This window comes from Diuraphis noxia, unplaced genomic scaffold, assembly GCF_037042655.1.
Source record: "Diuraphis noxia isolate RWA-SAM2 unplaced genomic scaffold, SU_Dnox_SAM2 contig0003, whole genome shotgun sequence".
Classification (NCBI taxonomy): Eukaryota; Metazoa; Arthropoda; class Insecta; order Hemiptera; family Aphididae; genus Diuraphis; species Diuraphis noxia.
The window spans coordinates 16789959-16813628 of NW_028301713.1; the positions used below are offsets into that span (position 1 = coordinate 16789959).

General features: G+C 33.2%; 1 long non-coding RNA gene and 1 pseudogene across 2 annotated transcripts; one reads left to right on the forward strand and one right to left on the reverse strand.

Annotated features, from left to right (window-relative positions):
* Positions 1–80: 80 nt before the first annotated feature.
* LOC149056856 (uncharacterized) lies at positions 81–11145 on the forward strand. 2 transcript variants are annotated; one of them, XR_016190910.1, is made up of 5 exons: positions 81–1553; positions 1917–1928; positions 3252–3284; positions 8384–8436; positions 9339–10791. It is a non-coding gene; the product is annotated as an uncharacterized LOC149056856 (long non-coding RNA). The 2 variants fall into 2 exon arrangements; XR_016190909.1 differs by lacking the exon at positions 9339–10791 and adding an exon at positions 10804–11145 and having other exon boundaries at positions 1496–1553; positions 8384–8404.
* Positions 11146–13908: 2763 nt separating this feature from the next.
* Positions 13909–16323, reverse strand: LOC149056857 (uncharacterized; annotated as a pseudogene).
* Positions 16324–23670: the final 7347 nt, after the last annotated feature.

A 23670-nucleotide genomic window follows, 5' to 3' on the forward strand; every position in this document is an offset into this window, starting at 1 on the left:
GAAAAATCATTGCAAACATTTCAAATAAATCACTTGATTTCCCACTTTAATTATAGGATATTCTCTGTCTATTAGGTATTCGTAAGTTGATTTGATTTTAAATAATTATTTAATTTTACATGATTTATAATATGCATCTTAAATAAGTTTAAAGTTTAATCTTATGTTTATATTATATTCATAATATTTACATTCAATTTTCAGAGATCTTTAAAAAAAAACTTTTAGTTATAATCTATATTCTATTATAATTAAATATTAACCTTAAACTACTTGTTTATAATGTTCAATTCTATACATGGCCTTATGGTAAAAATATAATTATGAATATGTTATAACCGAGAATTCTATTTTTTATTTTAATACAGCTTTAAATTGTAAGTGGTTATTTTTTTACTAGTAGTTTTTATTCTTATATAGTTGTTACTTATGGAAAGTACAGGCGGGAATCTATTAAATTATCAGGGGGTAACAATTATTTCAACATCAATGAATTAACTCCCCCTTATATATGTATATCTACCATGAATAGATTAATTTGATGGGAATTAATAAATTCTTTTATTTCTAACTACATTTTCGATTGTTTATACTGTTGAATGTTCAAATGAAAAACCAAAACATAGATAGAAAGATAGAAGATATAGATATTATGGTATAAGTGTAATAATGCAAGAAATGCCTATAACTTAAGGAAACCTCCTTATTATGAAGAGCACAAACATCAAAAAATAAGTAGGTACAGAATGTCACTAGCAAATTTATTAAAGAAAGACTCATTTGGAATTCCAAATTTTTAAGTTTGGGGGCATAATTATTTCAGATCACCCACATTATTATTAACCCACACGATTATATAGTTGATTAAGGGTTTTAGCACAAATTACATAATCCAAGCGTAAATGAATGGTATAATTTGTTTAAATTCGAAAATTCTTAGATGAGGCTAAGTCGTTTCGCTGGCACCCCCAATAAAGATCCCTTGGGTTGTAACACAAAATATGATCCTTGAAAACATACTCGTATCAGCACAAACGAAATCTTTAGTAACTACTAAAAGTCTAGAGGTGAGATGCCAGGAAATTGCAATTTTTTTAATTATTATTTTGTAAACTAAGTGCAACCAACGTAACTACACTACTACATTCAGCCGGTACTACAGCTGTTGAAATCTGTTACTGTTACAGTCAGTAATGGAAAAGAACCCATATCTTTATAATATGTTTTGATGGCCATTGTTGTTTATCTTCTAATTGAATATGAGTTTTAGTGAAACAAATACTATTATGAACTAAGTATTTTAATTTTGTTCATATCAACATAATACTTATACCGTAAACCTACATTTAAATCATGCATTTGCTCGACTTCCATCATTTGATCGTTGTAAAATTCTACGCAATTAAATGTTTTGTAGAAGGTCAATAAGGTCATATTAGGTCATCCATATAATATATTTCTTAGTAGATTGTGAATCATAAGGTACCTGTATTATGATTTATAAAATAATATGTTTATTTTTTTTTTTTTAGCAACTCCTGTTAATATAGATGGTAAGTGAATATTGTGGTTTTTTTTAAATTTTAATTCTGAAATTCAATTTATGTGATTTGTGTCTCATAACTTTTGTAAAAATTACCACCTTCAAATCTTTACTTACTTGATGTGTAGGTACAGTTGTAGTTTTGAATCCATTCAGTTAGGGCCTAACTTAGGCTATTCACCTTATTTAACAATATTATAACTTTGGATTCATGAACTATAAAAAAAACTTTGTTTCGTTTGATTTCAAATAAATCAATTAAATTTATATTTTAAAATCATATATATGTTTTAATCAATCCGTATATAAGATATTACGGTAAGTCAACTGATAATATCCCATAAATAAAAAATAATGTTTTTTTCTTTTTTAGATATCGTTATAAGTACGTGTAATATATTTAATTTAAATTATATATAGTGTATTTATGAGTTTAATTTTTCAATAGTATTAAAAGATTTATTTTTTTTATTTTTAATGTTTAGTATATCTATGACTTATTTAGGTTTTTTTAATTTATTAAAAACTAATACAAAATATAATTTATAATATATAATAGTACAGTATAGTTTATTATAATATAATACAGTTTAATATCGGTATGATAAATTTAGCAATCTAAAATTCAACTAAGTGAGAAAATGTATATATATTTTTTTTTTTTGACAATAGAGAGAACAAAATAACGCTATTCGTACATTTATATCGAACAGACATCGCAGAATATAATTTACGGATCAGGCCGTTTTTGCCCAATTTTCATTTAACAATCCCCATTTCTCTAATAAATCCCAACTGTTACCAGGATCTGCTGTGGACGTTGCTGATTCAATCATTTATAATGATGGAAAATAAGTCATAGTAAAACAATAAACCTTATAATCTTTGACAGAGCATCCATTGGGATGCGGGTTGGTGGTGCGGTCATTCCTAGCATTCCTGCAGTGATGCCATTCATTGCGACCAAAAACATTGTTATTAACATTTACCATATTATAATATTATATGGTGATATTATAACAAATCAAAATAACTAAGTAATGATAATGATAATAACACAGTTAAATAAATAACTAGTATTAAAGTCTATTGATATATTATCCGACGATGCATATACCGAAATACCAGAATATCACGATACAATACATTTTACTATTGAAACAAACCTTGTTGTGTTTTTGGTCATGCGCAGAAGATAATTCTACACATGTGCAATGCAACCTTTTTTTCCCGCGAGAACTATCATCATGCTCCGTCTATGAGTAAAACTAGTATCTACCTTCTTAATTTTCAAGGTTAGGTTAGGTATGGCCCAACAACATAATTTGATATGTTGATTAAATAATGGTGACTAATTAATACATGCTTGTGGTGTATTAAATATTGAAGTAGTTAAAATAAGTACAATTAAATTCCATTGAAAAAAGTTACCTTGCTATGTTAAAAAATAAAACTGTTTAGTTTGTGGATGAAATATTGAAGCAATTTTTTCTATTTTTCATTAATATCTTATTTATTCTTGAATATTAAGAAAGTATGCGTAGCTTATTAAAATAAGCTCTGTGGGATTCAAATAGATATGGAGATTTAAATAAATGTTTCATAAATGATGCATAAATGGTTGACTCTATTAAATAGATTAAATTCCAAAGAGTTACTGATGTATAAGATGTATAATTGGAAATTATCACGATGTTTATTATTACAGATCTGGGAAATGAATACCTAAGGTTTATAAAAAGTATGTACGATCTGTAAAATAATAATCTAAAGTTAGAACGATTTTATAATTTTTCTTATATTATACAATATATACCCGATACCAAATAAATAAGTATGAGGGTGTAGTGGCCTGGCTGATTAAGGCGTCGGTTGCGATGCGCACCGTCGCCGATTCGAATCCCAGTCATGGGCGTCATCGCTTTCCAGCCAATTCACGCTGTCTGGAAAAAGAAGCCACTGTACCCAACCCGGGTGTGGCAAAAATCTACGGGTTCCCGTTTGAAATTCTGCCAAAAACATCCAAGTGTTCCAAACCAATAATTCCTCCCCCGCAGTTCCACAGACTAATGACCCTTTCTGTCGAAGCCTCAACCTCAATAAAAAAAAAAAAAATTAAACAAATAAGTAGGTACTAACAAATTTGGATAAGTGAAAATATATTATACACCTGTTAATTATTATCGGATATTCTCTGTCGATTATAGAGGAAAATAAGTTGATTTAATTTTACACGATTTATATTAATATGCATCTTAAATATATTAAAATTTTAATCTTATGTTTATATAATATTCAACATAATTAAGATAAGTAGTGTGATCTTATTTTTTAATTATCTTCATTCAATTTCCTGAGTGATGCTAGTTCAAGTTACTAATAGAAGGCATCAATCCATTAAAAACTGTGCCGGGATGGGCCATACCTTGCAATTATTGAAATAAAAGTGTAATGTTTTAACATAAAAGAAAAAAATTGAGAAAAATTATCTCAGTTTTTACAGCTCAATTAAATTTATTAAGTATAACAGGTTACATTATATTATATATAAGGATATATTGTACTGATTACCAAATCCAATGTGTTATATGATATGCATAATATATTTTTTTTTCTTTTTTCAAATATTTTTTCATAAAATTAATCCGTCTTGATAAAATGTGTGGACCGGATTTAACAAAATCGGATTATAAAATATATTTTATAATTATTAATAATTACATTTTTTTGATAAAGAAACAAAAGAAGAGAAAAAGACAAAAGAAACTAACATTATTAACATCTAAGTGAGCATCGGGCATCGATCAAACACAACTAAAAACAAATATTGGGCGAGCGGGGTTGACTAATAGGATAATTTGAAAAATATTTTAGTATATTCTATTAGATATTTCTAATATGGTTTATAATTAATATTAAATATTAAACGTGTAGATGTAAGTGATCTGAATCATAAATACATTATTCCATAGAATATAACAGAATAATAAAAATAATTTTGAAAAATTCCAAAATCCTATTTAATCAGTGTCTTATTTGTTTAAATTTAATTCAAGTACTTATTTAATAGGTCGACCATCCTCTCTCCAAGTGTGTCCAAACAATTTTAGTCTTTTATTGTTGATAAAAGAATCGAATTTTGAGAGACGCCAGTCAACGAGACGGATTATCGATGAACGTAACCCAACTCGATCGCTATTGAGAGCCGACTGTTCCCGGTTCCGACTCACGGCAGCAGTCGCTATTGACAGCTAGACTGTGCCTGTGATCGAACCCGTTCCATAAACTGTTAATCCCTCGAACTATATTTTAAATTACTTTGTAAATATAACGGTGCCTTTGGTCCGTTGTGGAATTACGCCGAACGCTACAGTTCACCTTCCGGCCTGACTGTCGGTACTAGTGGGAAGTACAACATTACCTAACCTATAAATGGAAATGTCTACAGAGATAAACATATGGAATGATTACCAGAAAGTCAATATTATCATTTCAAAATACGAAATAGGCTTAGGAGCAACTGTTTTAAAGTATAAACGAAAATTAATTACATTTTTAGAGGAATTGACAATTTGAGCGAAGGGCTATGTGTATACCTACATAGTTTTCCGTTATGAAAATAATAGATGGTGATACATAAAATTTTAAGGAAATCTAAAATAGTTAACATGCACCCAATTTCAAATTAAGTCCATATGATTTTTCTACCCTAATTATGTTTCGAAATTTATATTCTACCGAAAACCTTGAGAATTCATTGCAAACATTTCAAGCAAATCACTTGATTTACTACATTATTCCATAGAATATAATAGAATAATAAAAATAATTTTGAAAAATTCCAAAACCCTATTTAATCTGTGTCTTATTTGTTTAAATTTAATTCGATTGCTTAAATGTCAGCGTAAATATTTAATTTTAAATAATTTCTCTAATGATTAAACGACTATAAATGACTAACCTATAGGTTAGTTTACTTTTTAATCGTATAGAATGATTCACATTTTTTTTTTTTTAAGGAATTTTCAAATTCTCTAAAGTCAATGTTTGACGGCTGTAGCATTAACTGAACATCAGTTTGTTATTTTTCTTCTCAGCTTAACGGTGCATTAAGGACTATTGATGCCTTCAACAGGTCTCTCCATCTATCTACATTGTAAGTCGACTCATATGTCACATTCTGGCTTTCAAATCCTTGGCAACTACATCGATCCACCGGGTGTTGGATCTTCTTAATGGACTTTTTTAGTTCATTTTTTCCAAAAGTACTTATTTTATTAGTTGACCGGTTCCACGACACTTGATCCGGTGAATAGGGTGTTATCGGTTTCCGCCAAAAGAGACCCCTTGAGTCCCCCCAACATGAATTTTGGTCTTCAAAAAAATTAATTTTTACTCCTTATATATATAACTTAAGAGAAAAATTAATTTGTAAGGTTAAATATGAAAATTAATTATGCCCTTTAAACAACTGCAACTTGCAACTGTTTCAAAGTATAGGCGAAAATTCATTACATTTTTAGAGGAGTTGACAATTTGACCCAAGGGCTATTTGTATATTATTTATACCTACAAAGTTTTCTGCTATGAAAATAATAGGCGGTGATACATTAAATTTTAAGGAAAGCTAACATAGTTAACATCAGTGTGTCTCTCGAGTCCAGAAATGTGTAGTTAATATATAAACATTTTTTAAATATTATTCATAATGTGTTTTAATGTTTATATAAGATTGTGGTTGTATATTATAGGTAATCCAAATACAAAAAATATTTTATATCCTAATTCTACGACACAGTTAATGCTGTGGTGGGGTCCACTGTAGTATCGATTGAACATTAGTAGGTTATGTTCATACCTAAATATTGCAAGTGGCAGGAGTACACAAGGATTAAATTATACTCCTTTACAGTGGGTACGAATAAAAAACCACTAAGATCGGCATCATGGTCAGCCATGGGGGTGTTCATGTTTTATATAAATTATGAAAATATTTCCAATGAACGTATTATGACTATTTTCATAATATATTATGAGAATTATTTACCAAACCTGTTATAATACCTAAATATAAAAAGCCGTCAAAATAAATAAAAATAAAAATATATTTTATTGCCCATCATTTTTATGATTTCATTTTTCGTGCCCATGGCCCTTACAATAAATAATTAAGTTACATTTTGAAATTACTGTTCGGTAATAGTATTTAATTTCAATATTTAAATAATGTCAGTCGTCAGTGTAAAAATTAAATTTTTAATAATTTCTTTATTATACTAGGTATCGTTTAAACTGCTTAATATGTCCAATATCAATTTTCGTCATACTCATACCACACCTCACGGTCCTCGGGCAAAATTTTCCATCTATTTCTATTAGGCTATGTCTTATAATAAACCGACCGTCTCGTGTGAAGAATAATAAATATGTATTTGTGGTATTATCATATGGCTACGGTTGCGTTGGCCAGGCTTAGGCAAGCGAGCCAGCGCATTGATCACTGCAGATGTTGACTAGTAGGAAAAGTTAGTCTTAGATACAACATCATGACGTGTGAAGGTGACGTTCACTCGGATGTGTTACAATAGTGGAGCGGGGCTTCTGACCGGCGGCTGCATCGCCATGCAGAACAGCTACTACTAGGTGTATACGTTAAAAAATACACGTTAGTAGCTAAAACCAAGTAAAACATAATAAATATATTTTTATGTTTTTAGAAAGTTAACTACATTTTTTATCGAATTTTATCCATTCCTATATAAAAATGATTTGAAAACATAAAAATGCACTAAAAATTGTCAAAATATTTTCATAAAAAGTTTAAAGTAATACATACATTATCCCCCTCCCCCAATCTGAATTTTACCATTTTTCGGGTCAATAATTAGTATTCAATTCCAGTGAATTCCTGACCAGCTTTTTATAATTCCTAGTCTGATAAATTTTCTCCCATGTGTGGCTGGGGTAACGTTACACAAGGGCATTATATATAATAATACAAGTAATTAAATACATACCTTTTTTTTTTTTTTCCTATGGTATCGAGGACCGGAGAAGTAACTATGTTGCCAATACTTCTCCTATTAAATACATACCTACCTAAAAGCCTTTCTAATATTTTTAGAGTGGGCCACGATTGGGTTTAGGGAAGGCAATGCTCCCCCTCTGCCGGCTGTTGGTGACACGAAAAGTAACCCCTCTTTACCACGACCCGCTACTGCTACCCTACCCTACCTATATAACACTTATAATTTGTTTTCAATATTTTTTCATTGAAAACGGCCTTGTCGCCGCCGCGACAACGCGCCATAGTACCAACGACCACACACAATCACCTGTTTTGTCATATTATTGTTGTATTTACGTATATTTTATTTGTGTCCCGTGTGAATTATTCAATTATGTAATATGTAGATTAAATGTTATCGCTCGCCGCCGCCGCGCCGGCTACGTGAATATTTAACACGGCCGCCGTGAATCTGTCTTCCACCGTACGTTCGTGAGTAAAGACCAACGCGCGTGTTAATATTAACTCATATAATATAATATTATTTTTTTATTATATAAATTTATTACAATTATTATTATATTCTCTCGTGCCGTACGTAGTCGCGTTAACACGGCGTATGCCAAAATATTGTTATATTATATTATATTTCCTCTCTAAATAGGGAAAATTGTGTTTTTTACTATAATCATTGGCGCCAGAAGGGCCTACTTATTCTGTTGTTATATAAATTAAATTATTATACCTCTGTGCTGGCGTGAATCGCCAATTTTATTACCTTTGTGTGTTAACACCTTTTGCGTGTTTTTATTTTTATATTATTATTTATGTAGCTAGGCAGCGGCTGGCCAGCAGTGAGTTTTATTTATATTATTATTTATGCTATAATACATAGGCTATGGACCAATTGCGCCTAAAACAAAATTTGTATTTAAGGGTCAATATACCAATTGCGCTGCATATATTTTTGGGTCAGTGTACCAATTGCGCTGCATATATTTTTGGGTCAGTGTACCAATTGCGCTTCTTATATTTTACGGTCAATATACCAATTGCGCTTGTATTAAAATTTGCCTGATATTTATTGATCAATTGATTACTAGCTAAAGTGACTGGTTTTAATATATTTTATACCAGTATCGGGAATTTTATGAAACATTATTATTATCACGCACATATTTTGATCACGGAAGTATGCATTTGAGTGATGTACGAAAATTGTATTATATATTTTTTTAAATTAGCATATTATTATTATACCTCGTGGTGACTAAATGAATTATTTTAATATCTTAATGTAGGCAATTGTTCTTTTATACTTATGATGATTATATTCTCCTTTCCTCGTAGTGAAAAAATGTATTATTGAACAAATATATTATTCTGTAAACTAACCAAATTATATTATTCTAAATTGTAATGCCATGTTCAAATTATAATTAAAAAAAAATATTATTATTATTAAAGCATGCAAAATACAAATATCATGTAAACATCATATAAACTCAAAATCTTATTACTTTATGATTTAACCACCTATTCTCTGATTATTATTAATATTATTTTATTTTAGATTTCATTGACTAAACTGCATAAACCTTGTAAAACTGTATAATACATGTAAAAAATGTATAGAGCGCAATTGGTCTATCGACCCTAACATTTTTAGAGCGCAATTGGTCTATCGACCCTAAAATTTTTAGAGCGCAATTGGTATATCGACCCTTAAATGTTTAGAGCGCAATTGGTATATGAAAAGGTAATTTTAAGCGCAATTGGTAAACTCCCAATACATATTATTTAGTTGTTAGGCCAAAAGGGCCATCTATTTATTATTAGTATTTGTTGAGTCATAAGGGCCGTACATTATTTTGTGTTATTATTATTATATTTATTTCTGCCATAAGGGCTATATATATATATTATATTTAGTATATTTGTCGTATTTGCTTGGTCATAAGGGCCACGCATTATTTTCATATACACAATCTTTTATATTATTATATTTTGTTGAGCCAGAAGGGCTAATTTTCATATTATTTTGTTGTGCCATAAGGGTCAAGTAAAACTTACATTTTTATACTTGTTCGTTTTATACGAGCTAATAGCTCAAATAGCAGCTTCTTATATTATTATATTTTGTTGAGCCAAAAGGGCCTAGATATACCTATTATATCTTAATATTATTTACCTTGTTCGGCCATAAGGGCTTCGATTTATTGATTATTATATTATTATTTGTGTTGCTGTGATTTTATTTATATTATATTGTGTTTTATTAAATTGTATATTATACAGCAACTCATACTACCTAAACCGTGTTACCATTTTTTATTACTATTATTTATTTGTAAACACACATTACACACCTACACATATACACGCTTAGAGACAAATACACATAACACACAACACACATTACGTAGCTCGACAGTATTTGCCCGGCGATCCCGACCACTGCTGTTCGAGCTATTGCACCACTACACACCCAGCTATTCCTCGTATATTCAAGATCTAGGTGTTAGTGGCAACTTTTAGGTGTTCGGCGTTCGCGTATTATTTTTATATGCTGCCGGCCCGTACAGGCCTTAAGGTCTTTGTCAGTTTGTATTTTGAGTATGGAGGTTATGTGATCTATTTATCGATGTAAATATCACTATATACATAATAATACCCCCTAACTCCAAGAGGTGGCATATGCGGTCTTTACTTCTAGTGGAGTGGGACCTAGTTGGAAACTGGATGACGCAATCGGACGGCATCAAGTGAAATTTCTGATCGCGTAAAACCACGCAATTTTTTTTTAAACTCTACTATGAATTGAATGGATGATTGTGTGAGTCACAATCAACTGCGTGAGTGGATAACTACTGCGCCACTCCGGTCCCACTTAGAATTTAAGTATTTAACCTTAATAAGTTCAAAAAAAATAAAATTAGATTTTCAAACATATTTTGTGGGGTTATCCTCCCACAAATATGCTGCTGGTAGAGTCCGGGGTATCATGATATTCTATTGAGCATCACGTGTTTTAATAAAAATTTATCAAAATCGAGAAATCTAGATATATTCATACCTATAAATTGTATTTTATTCTATAATCTAAAAGTACCAAATAAATTTTTAAATATTATTTGTTGGTTTATGATTGTTGAAAATGTCAATTTTGTCATTCATAAAATAATAACAATCAGTGGGTTGAATCTAATACACTCAATCACAAAATGTATTTATTTTGTAATTTATTTTTCAGCGACCCTTCAAAATAAACCAATAAATTACTTCTGCAATGAAATAGTCAAAGAAAACAATTTCGAATCTTTTTTTGAAAAGGTCAAAAGGTGTCAAAAATTATTTTACGTTTAACTTAATATATTATTATAAATATAAATTTAATCAATTAAGTAATATTTAAACTTGATTCTTGTTATGTTGTTAAGTTTTTGTCAACTCGCAATGGATGTATTTTAAGTTATGGCTAATTAATTTACACGTTTATAGCATTAATATTTTGAATTTTAATGATTACAATACAATTGTTTTGTTTTTTTGTTCCACTATTTTACAACAAAATATATACATTTATAACGAGGGAGAAAAACTGTTTTATTTTTTCCTGATAATTATCATTTATGTACAGGTCTTAACCTAGATTTATATTAATCTTTAAATATAATCTAAAAATATAAAATGATTTCTTAATAATGTAGATACATTTTCTTAATTAAAAATAAAATTTATAAAATTCAATCTATCAAATTCATATAATAAAAACAAATTTTACATTTAAAATGTTTAAACAAGTACAACTATTTTATAATTTTATAATTCTATAACGATTAATGAATATATTGGGTTTTAAAATAATGTATATTATTTATTTAATTTTTTAAGTCATAATTCTAATGTCAATTATATCTTGAATAGTGAATTTATTTTAAAGTCCATCATAATTGTTTATGTCACAATTTAAATATAACACAATGCGTACTTCCAATTTTTGTACTCCAAATTTCTAAAAGCTATAACTATATATATCAAGGAGGCTTTAGGCCAGGAAGATCTACGAGACCAAATATTTATTCTCCGACAACTTTTCCAAAAGACCTGGGAATTCGACAAGGAAATGCACGTGCTCTTTATCGACTTCAAGAAGGCATACGATAGTATTCATCGCAAAAGCTTGATAAATATTCTTAGAGAGTATAACTTCCCAAAAAAATTAGTTAAGTTGATCGAATCATGTATTATGGAAACGTTCATTAAAATAAGAGTAGGAGAAGCGGAAACCGACACAATAAATGTGAATTCAGGCCTAAGACAGGGGGACTCAATGTCACCTGTTCTTTTCAATCTGGTATTAGAAAAGGTTATCAGGGAAACTAATATTGGACCCCAGGAGGGGATGCCACTACAAGGCTCCTCCGTGGCATTATTGGCTTATGCGGACGATTTGGTCCTCATGGATAAATCACATGATGGCTTAAGATCATTATGCGGCCGTTTAGAGGAGGCAGCTAAGAAGGTTGGCTTACAAATAAACGAAGACAAAACAGAATACATGGTGGTGGGGAGAAGAGATAGTACCAGAATGTACCCTTCCTTAAGAGTTGGCAACCATGAATTCAATCGAGTCAAACAATTTAAATATTTAGGTTCTGTTTTGACCGAAAAAAATGAAACTGATAAGGAAGTGGCAGCAAGAATCCAATCGGGAAACAAATGTCTTTACGGACTCATAAGGATACTAGGATCCCGATCCCTGTCGAGAGATATAAAATTACAATTATATACTACACTTTTACGTCCCATAATTACATACGGAGCAGAAACATGGACATTAAGAAAAACGGAGGAAAACAAACTGAGTATTTTGGAAAGGAAAATCTTAAGGAAGATCTTTGGCCCAGTAAAAGACGAGGAAACTGAGGGATGGAGAATAAGGAAAAACAAAGAACTAGAAGAACTCTTTCAGAAGCCAAACATATTAAACATAATCCAGAGTAGGAGGTTACAGTGGGCGGGTCACGCATGGCGTAGTCAGAACCCACTACTACACGTAGTATTGACAGAGAACCCAAAAGGGAAAAGGCCCCTTGGACGACCCCGTTTAAGATGGGAAGATTTAATAAAGAAAGACGTGGAATTGCTGAACGGTGGCCCAGATTGAAAAACAAAAGCAGCTGACAGAGAGTCATGGAGGATTGGTTGTTTTGACGGGATGGTCCTAGTGGCCGATAATACCCAAGAAGAAGAAGAGAAGAAGATAACTATATATATATACATATATATATATATATACAGTTGAGTGCAGAACATATTTTTCTGGTTAATGCCCAGTGACATTTTTTATAAATCTAATATACAGTTTTCATTGGTTATTAGTCTCTATTTCTTCAAACTTTCTAGTTTCTAATCTACATGATTATATCTATGCACTATACAGTCTAGCACGTCCAAACACCCGGGACTTTGATTTTGGTTGAGGCATGGACCAAAAAATAGAGCATGAACGACTGATGTATAATGTCATAATGCTGGTGGGATAGTATTTCTTTAAATCATGATAGGTGCTCTATTATGTGAAGATAAACTGATACTGTCAATTAATTTAAAAACTCTATGGGGTAGTGTATTGCATCATGGGGATAACATACAGTTTCAATCGATTTATATGTTTCCTCTTCCGCAAAAAAGAGTGTAATATATTTTGATTAACATTATTCTGCTCTATTATTTTGAGGGGAATCTATGGCTATTTCACATAACCATTTGTTGCCAATAGCTTATATAATTTGTCTATACATCAGAAAATACTTGCATTTTTAGATGCAATTTAAGCGATCTAGGACAAATGGACGTGGCCGTTTGGACGTGTGGACAATTTGACAAAAAAAAAAATTCTAAATTAGTAAATAAAATTAATAATTTATTTTTATTTATTAAAATACGTCAACCACGAATATAAAATACTTAAATATATTATATTATATATATATATATATGAAAATAGAAAATGTAAAAATTAAAAATATATCTAAAACAAATTACCTATATTAGTTAGTTATACTAATGTGTTATAATACATCAAAAATATCTCAGAAGTTTTTCATGTCAAAACTATTAAGTCATTTATATTAACTATAAACTATCGTGTGTTATAATAATACTAAAAAATGATATTATTTTAATGCATAAAAATATTTTAAGTGATTCCACGTAAAAACAATATTTTAGTTCTAGTTTCATAACTTTGAACAATTTTTAAAATACGTTTATCGGCATCAATAAATTTCTTTAATTTGTTAGGGGGATTTTTACCTGCTTCAAGTTGGCTGTAAAATACATCTCGCCCAACTTATACTTTTCGCAAACAGTTGATGAAAGACCACAAACTAGGATGTTGAACTCCAATCTCGACATTTAGTCGTCTATTAGCTGCTTCAGCATAGTTGTTAGTCCTTTCATGACCATTCAAAACTCGTAGGTGTAAATTCCAAATGTGTGGTTTGAATAATGCTGACCGACGACCTCTTCCGTTTCTATTAACCCTCCCAACATATTTATCCTCAAACCAGTCAAGTAAAGGTTGTAAACATTTTGGTAAATCATCTCCTAATTTTATTGTTGTATAGTGTATTTTTTTAAATAATGAAAAATCAGCATCATTTTTATACCTTGAAGCAAAACTCATTACGTTAATTTTTTTATGAAAGTTTTTTGTTAGATGATACAAACAACTGTAAAGTTCAGTGTCAGGGTATTTTTTTTATGGTTTTTATTACTGATAATTCAAAATCACATGACACGGACTTTTGATTTAAACCAGGTTTTAATAAATTTAACATAACAAATAATTTATCGTATATTTTTTCCTGTTTATTCGGTAACAGTGCATAAATTAATGGATGGACACCATTTAGTGCTTCTGCCAGAATAACGTAAACTTGTGCAAAAATTGTTGGTGCTACTTTAAATGTCCTATCACAATACCAAACTTCTGAAAATTGTAATACTTCTAAACTTCTAGGCCATCCAAAAATTAAGATTCTATTTTCACTAGGTCCTCTATCGTCTAATAAATAATTTTCCGATATACCTTCGGACGGTGAGTAAAATTTGTATGTATCTGGTACCTCTAGTGCCATCAAATCATTTGGTGCATTTGGTGCTACGTGTATTTCATTTCGTTTTTTTCAAACTGTTTTTTTTAACGCTGAACTACTTTGAAGCGCTCCCTTTTTAGTTATAAAAAAAATTAAACTCAAAAACTAAAATTAAGAAAAAATATGGCAGTTTCTAATAAGTACCTTAGATGCTTCTGATAAACCGGAAATGCATTCATTTATCACTGTAGACGTTGGTTCCATAGTTTCTCTTGCACATTTTTTAATATTGCACACTGCGATATTTGCTTCAACTTCAGCAGTGTCAGAGTCATTAGTGCATAGGCGGACATTTGGTTAAATTTTTAGAGGGGCTATAACAATCAAATGTAAAGTGACTCGCAGGGGCTTCGCCCCCGCACCCCCTTCCTATACAAAAATATATAATATTACTAATACAAATATAAATGTTTGTTATAATAATAAAAAAATAATAACATATATTTAAAAATAATTAATAATTAATTTTATTTTAATAGCAAATATCTGTTTTTATCAGCAAAGATATTTAAAATATCATTGCTATTAATATTTTTGGACATATCTTTTTCAATATATAGTGTTACGAACCCCTGAATCTGATTATTATAAATATGAATAATATAATGAATATTATTCTACATGATATTTTGTAAGACCATCAGGAATAGTGTGTTGTGCGACGGCTAGACCGTGGAATCCGCTGACACAGGATTTTGATTGTGACACGGAGCGTCGTCGTACAATACACTATACGGGAGGCCAGTGAGTCTTATAATTACGTCTGAACCGATACATTGTTATTAGCCGTAGTAAATAATAAAATATAATTTTTATTTAATTATTTTGCGTACGTTATTTTATTTTGTTGTGTAAAATCATAACATTTTTTGGTGGCAGCGGTGGGATCCGATAGTATTCCAGTTCTACGCTCAAGAATAATAATTACTTAAATCGGCAAATTAATAACCGTATTTTATATACCGTGTATAAGTAGTGAACAGACGTAATTTGTTTTAGTCAAGACTCAACAGATACTTCAGACCATCCACAAACATTCAAGAAAATCGCAGACAATCTACCAGAATCTCATTCATCTCAAATTCCTGAAAAACCAGGTATATTATTTTTTTTCTTATTCAACACATGTTCGGGTGACGCCTACAGAGCGCAGCCCGAATCGTTGACTGATGAAAATAATCGATAGTGAAAATCGATAGTGAAAATCGATAGTGATAATCGATAGTGAAAATCGATTGTGAAAATCGATAGCGAAAACCGATTGTAAAAATCGATAGTGGACATCGACAGTCAACATCGATAACAGTTGATAACATATCAATTGATATCTTATCAATATCAACAATCTTATCATCATCAACAATCTTATCAATATCAACAATCTTATCAATATAAACAATCTATCAATACACATTATACATACACTACGTCGGATTAACCAACAACGACATCGGGACGAAACCCACCATACGTAGTGGTCCTCGCGCCAGCAGTTTCGAGGCAAGCGATCGTCGTTCCCACAAGAGCAGTCGAAGCGGATATACGTCGTTGATACAGCGTTGCAGACTACCGATACCAACAACAGCAGTCCAAGCCAACCAGATCATTTCAAACATTCACTGCAGAACATTATGGCCAGTTCAACTGTTTACTTGGTATTGTGAGTAATTGACAATTAATGTAATATTTATATATTATTGTTATTTTTTTTTCTTTTCGCTCTTTCTCTCTATACTCATATATATTTCAAATTCGAAATCAATATTTTTTTTATATTTACTTTTTATTTTATTATATTAAGTAGTAAATGAGCGATAACGAGGAGGATACCACTGAGTCCAGTATCCATTCCCCGGTACCCACACCTCGTGTTAGTTTACCTGTAAGATTTGCTAACCCAGACAATCCAAAGTCAGAGCGTCCTATAGCCCTTCTTTCGTCAGAAACTTTAATAGGTCAAACAAAACAATTAGTTGATAACAACGAATCTCTCTTAACAAATATTACCCAAACCTTAGTTGAAGTAGATAGGACATTAAGTTTAACTGATAGCATAATGAATAACGATATATTGAATCAAACCATAGAGCCTAACGAGGGGGGAAGCCAAACATTATTAGAACCTAGTAAAATCACAGTTAGTTCGTCGAGTGAAAACGTCCAAAAATTGACGCAGATAACAGAATCTTTATCCACATCAGACAGAGCGGTGGACACTATAGGTCTAGAAGCGGCACTAAAACTTTTACCCTCAACTTTCAGTGGAATCAATCAAGAAGACCTTGAAGTCTTTCTCGAACAATGCGAGTTTGCGATAATGTGCGCAAACGAACGTGCAAAACCAAGATTGTTACAAGGAATTATGATAAGGTTAACAAATAAAGCTCGAGCAGCAATCAAATTTCGAACCATTAATACTTGGAACGAGCTCAAGGAGACGTTAAAAAACTCACTAGAGCCTAAACGCACTACTACACATTTATACCTAGAGCTGTACTCAAGCAAACAAAGGCCAAATGAAGATGTAGCTTCGTACTCTTCACGCATTGAATCATTACAGACACTCATTCTGGAGCAAGAAACCAGTGGAAAAACTTTAGAAGCAGCTACAGCTTTGGAGAATAGTTTAAAAGCGCAAACCATCCAAGTATTCATCGAGGGACTTGGAAATCTTAAAGATTTCATAAAGGCAAGAAACCCTCCTACCCTGGACAAAGCCATACAGGCAGCACGTGAAGAGGAGAGAGTGAGAAAATCTCTCGAAGAATCCAAACGATTTTATGAAGTACCTAACAAGCAACACCACGGTAAAACCCCGAACAAAAAACCAATTACACCATGTTTCCATTGTGGAAAAATGGGGCATTGGGCACGGGATTGCCGATCACAGCCAAGTACATCAAACAGCGGAAACTCAACAAATCAACCACCAAGGGTTACAGTTAACACTATCACCTGTAGATACTGCAAGAAACCCGGTCACACTAAGGAAGTGTGTCGGAAATTAAAATACGTTAATTCTAAAAAGGGAATAGAAACTTCAGAAAACGTATCGAAAAATCAGGGAAACCAATCGCAGTCGGACATCAACGGCGGACGTCCGGCAAGCAGTACAAAAACAGGCGCAGTCTCTTTCCAAAATTCGTCTTAATGACTTCCATTAAACAGAAACTCGACAACGACAATCACATTACCTGTCAAAGTCTCCAGACCAATACAGAATCTATCCGATTTCTGCTCGATTCGGGCAGTGATCTAAACTTAATTAAACTTTCAGCTCTTAAAGGTGACGTAATGGTGTACGATAATACCATTTACCAACTAAAAGGGATCACAGAACATTGTATTCATACGTTAGGATCTACAAATCTTGACATTCAAGTTGGAGGTGACAAACGAACTGTTGAATTCCACGTTGTACATCCTTCATTTCCAGTGCCACACGAAGGAATATTAGGAAAACCTTTCATAGTCGGACAAGGAGCAATTGTAAATTATCAGACAAACGAGTTAACACTCACGGATCATTACAGCATTACACTACAACCACGTACAGAAATTATTGTAGCAGTTCCGGCACCAGGCACAGCATACGATATTCAAATCCTGGTTGATAATCAAAAATTAGCAGAGTCCATTACATGTGGAAATTGCATCACCACAGTAAAAAACAAAGCCGTTTTTTTATCACTAATAAATCCAACAGAGAATTCTATTCAAATTCGAATCCCTAATCTAGAACAATTAATTCATGAAGAATTCAACGAAGCTTACGTGCATACAACACAAATTCAAGAACAATCAGAAACTCCGATAAAACGTAACAGAATAGTCCTTTTACACAAAGCTCTTCGAACAGACCATCTTAATGAAGAAGAGAAATCTTCTTTGTTGTCACTCTGCAACGACTACTCAGATATATTCTTTTTAGATGGTGACAAAATTAAGGCAACTACGGCGATTGCACACGAAATCAGAACCTCAGAAGCAGTGCAACCAATAAATGAGAAACCGTATCGTTTGCCACAACGACATCGGCAGGAGATAACTGACCAGATGGAAGCACTAGAAAGGGACGGAATAATCACTCACAGTGATTCACCTTGGAATGCCCCTCTACTAGTGGTACCAAAGAAACCAGACATCAATGGAAAAGTCAAGTACCGAGTCTGCGTAGATTTCAGAAAATTAAATCAAGTAACAGTGGGAGATGCCTTCCCACTACCAAACATTACGGACATTTTGGATCAGTTGGGGAAATCAAAGTATTATACAACCCTAGATTTAGCCCAGGGTTACCATCAGGTCCCGATGAACCCTACGGATCGTGGAAAGACAGCTTTTTCGACAGACAAGGGTCACTACGAGTTCTCACGCATGCCGTTTGGACTGAAAGGTGCCCCCGGAACTTTTCAACGACTAATGAACAAGGTACTTCTAGGACTAAATGGATTAAAAGCCTTTGTGTACCTTGACGACATTATAGTATATGCTAAAGATCTCTCCGACCATACACAGAAACTCACTGATATTTTTAATAGGCTCAGACAATACAATTTAACACTTCAACCCATAAAATCCGAATTCCTCAGAAAGGAAGTAACGTACCTAGGGCATCGAATCACAGACGAAGGTGTAAAACCAGACCCTCAAAAAGTGGAATGTGTTCAGAAATTTCCAGTACCAAAAAACGTCAAAGAAATCAAATCTTTTCTTGGGTTATCCGGATACTACCGAAGATTCATCCAAAACTACGGCCAAATCGCAAAACCTTTAACAACATTACTCAAGAAGGATGTTCCGTTTAGGTGGAGTGACTTGTGCCAACAATCATTTGAAACATTAAAAAATTGTTTAACCCAATCTCCGATACTTCAGTACCCAGATTTCACAAAACCTTTTAACCTTACGTGTGACGCCAGTAACTATGCTATAGGCTGTGTTCTTTCCCAAGGTCCAATAGGTAAGGATTTACCAATAGCATACGCTTCGAGAACCCTAAACAAGGCAGAAATTAATTATAACACGACAGAAAAGGAACTTTCCAGTATAGTATGGGGTATAAAGGTATTTCGACCATATCTCTTTGGACAAAATTTAATGTCATAACGGATCATCGCGCACTAGTATGGCTCTTCAATCTAAAGGACCCTGGTTCCAGGCTTACTCGTTGGCGACTGAAATTAGAAGAATATCAATATACGATTCAATACAAGCCGGGAGCAAGTAATACTAATGCCGACGCTCTTAGTAGAATTCACAGAGTTGTCACTAGAGCACAACAAAACACTAACACCACTGACTCTATTCAAAACATCGAAAACCAAGTAATACCTTCAGAAATTCCTAATTCATCCTCAGAAACTCAATCACAACTTCCAGAGCATTCAGAGCCTTCAAAGTCACAAGGAACAGATGAGTACAATAGTTTCTTAACAGCTGACTCAAGTAAAAAAAAATCTACACCAAATGTTCTCGAAATCCAAGGGAATATTTTTGACGAAAAGCTGAATGCATCTCTAGTAATAGATGTATCGGCAGATTTTAAAATGACACAAGGACTAGCGTTAGCTGTGCGAAGAAAATTCGGGAACATCCCCTCACTGCGTAATCTAAACAAATCCGTCACGGAAATTGCCTCATTAGACACAGAAAATACATCAATATTTTATCTAATCACAAGAGAACACTATTGGCAAAAGTCTACATACCAAAACGTGTTCCAAAGTCTCATAAATCTTAAGAAAATCTGCACGGAACGACAAATTCCACATCTGGCAATGCCGCGTTTAGAGTGCGGTCCGCAAGGATTGAAATGGGAAACCATTCGCTCCATGTTATGCTATATATTCCGGAATTCTACTACCACTATAAAAGTGATGGTAAAAGAGCAGCCGACACAAGAAGAACAGCTACAAATACTGAAAGAATTCCACGAAAATCCTATGGGTGGACACCAAGGAATTACTCGTACTTATCGACGAATATCTCAACAATATCAATGGAAAGGTATGAGACGGATGATAAAAAACTACGTCTTATCATGTACAGTTTGTCAACTTAGCAAGACAACTAACCGAACAATCAAAGAGCCTATGGTGGTCACGACCACTGCATCTCGTCCTTTTGAAAAAATATTCATGGACATTGTTGGTCCATTACCTAAGTCGGCTAGCGGAAACACATTTATCCTAACATTACAGGATGACTTATCAAAATTCGCATGGGCAGTCCCCATGTACAATCACGAAGCCAATACTGTGGCACATCACTTCGTTACTCAATTCGTATGTCTGCATGGACTTCCACAGACTCTCGTCACAAATCATCGTAGTTTGATGTTAGCCATTGGTTATAAACAGACAGAAGACACTAGGATTCGCCGAGGATTGGGATCTGCCTTTAGGCGTGTGGCCAACGTTCTACATGGCATGTGCTCAAAAATCGATATTGAATTCATAATAAGCAAAATAATAGAGTTAAACAGAACCAAAGCTAACAGCCTAAACTTGATACCAGAGAAGATAAGAATAGCACAAACAGAAGCAAATCATACTACACAGAAAATTGAAAAACAACAACAAAAGCTGGAGGAAAACCTTCATTTCTTACAACAACAAACAAATAGTAGTATTCAAAACATTAATAAACTAGAATTTAAAACCAGAATATTAGAACAAGTTTTTACATTTGAAGTAATATTGAACAAGTATGCATATGAAACTCAGAACCTCGTAGCCGTATTAAATGCAGCAGTAGACGGAAAATTACACACTAGTATGTTCACACCACAAAAGCTATACAGAGAATTGCTAGAAATAAAAATGGAAATACCTATCGGAAATGCTCTTCCATTGGAAGTTAACACTGAAACTCTAATCGAATTTTACAAATTATCCGAAATCACCATAATTCACAAAAATAATTATTTAATATATGTTATGGAAATTCCTTTAATTTCCAGCGATGAGTATACTATGTATCAACCGATACCATTACCAATACAATACAATGGGAATACAATAATACTAATCGATCCAGAATTAGACTATATAGGATTTAGCAGAGACAATGAACATTTCCTAACGCTAAGATTAGAACAATGGGAAAAATGTATACAAGCAACACCCTACAAGATCTGTAAGGACATTCAACAAATCCACCATAGTGCAACATCCGGGTTATGTGCTATCTCACTAATCACAAATCACCAATCAAGCTCGAATAATTGCAAAGTCAAGTTTTTATCCCTACATTCACCAATTTGGCATAAATTATCTCAAACCAACTCCTGGATATATTATAGTCAAACCGAGATAGGAACTATAACTTGCCAGAATTCACCACAAACATCTAAAATTGAGATTTCAGGGGTAGGAAGGCTGACTTTATCTCCCTTATGTAAAATAATAATGGGGAATGGAGAATAAGGAAGAATGATGAACTAGAGACACTCTTTCATAAACCCAGTATACTCGAAACAATAAAGAACAAAAGATTGCTTTGGGCTGGGCATGCCCGGCGTAGTCAAAACCCACTCATACGTATGGTACTGGAGGAGAACCCTAATGGAAAAAGACCGCTGGGAAGACCACGTCGGAGATGGGAGGATGGAGTTAGGGATGATGTGAAAGCATTAGGTGGAGGAGAAGATTGGAGATTACAGGCATCGAATAGAGAAAACTGGAGGCAAGGATGTATGTCGGGATGGTCCTAGTGGCCGAGTTTACCGAAGAAGAAGAAGAAGAAGAAGGTATGTGTGTAATTCACTTTATGTCATTGGCACGTCGGACATTTTTACGTTCATTCTTGCCAACACAAGTAGTCCGTCGGTTTCATTTCATTGTTATTGGTAATTTTTAACATTTATCCTTTAATTTGTATTGTTTTAGTGCACTCGACAAAAATGACAGTGTGGCTGATTAATTGATTAATTATGATATTGAGATATTGTATATGATATTATATTTTACGTTTCATGTGGGTCGACTTTTGATTACCGACTCTCTAATACGAATTGATAGACGCTCGAACACGGTTTTCAAATATTGCCGCCTTCGATGGGTTACCACAAAAACCTTTTATTATAAATCCACATATCGCGACGTCAATCGTATTACCTACTCATATCGTCTACCATTATGGTAGTGCAACATTACAGGCGCTATGTACATAATTCTAACCATATAGTCTTCGAAATCGGTATTCACTTGACGTGACCGACTTGCTAGACATTTAAATACGGCTTTCGGCTTTACGCTTTTCGTTTCGACATTCATAACAGCACAAGACTGGACCGTATCGACTGTTGAAATGGGATTTCAAATTTGCCGCTTTCGAAACGATACCTCCACGCCTCATCATAAATCGTTATCACCTGCTACGACTTTTGATTATTGATTGACCGGCGAGTACAGCAATGATTTTAATAATTCAAACGACTCTGTCTCCGCCATCGGTACCCACTTTTAACCGACCAAGGGGGTCTGGGGGTCTCCCCCCAGCTAGCACGGAGGGCTAGTCTTATATTATAAAACGCTAAGACGGTGGCGCGTCCCGGTGTCGATTATTTCGTCCCATAGCGAATCACCAATCACAAAATTCGACGGCGATTCCCGCTTATCGCTTTTCGCCTTTTCCGATGTTTGCGCGTTACTGATAATGGACGTGCGATTCTCGGCGGCGGGTGCCGAGATTTTCGCTTTTCGCCCCCCGTACTACCGTTTTCGACCTTTTTTCGGCCCCGTTCGAGCTCTCATCGCGTTCCCCGCGAGTTTTTACCGTCCGCCGGGGCCGAGACGTCGATCGCCAGAACCGTCGCCGCCCGTCGTCCGTCGCCCGGATTTCCAGACGTTTTAGTTTTTCCCCGATCCGTTTCGTCTCTTTAAAGGCCGCGAGTGCTTTTTTTCGGTTCGCAGCCTTCCCCGCCGTCTTTTACGTACCTACACCTGTAC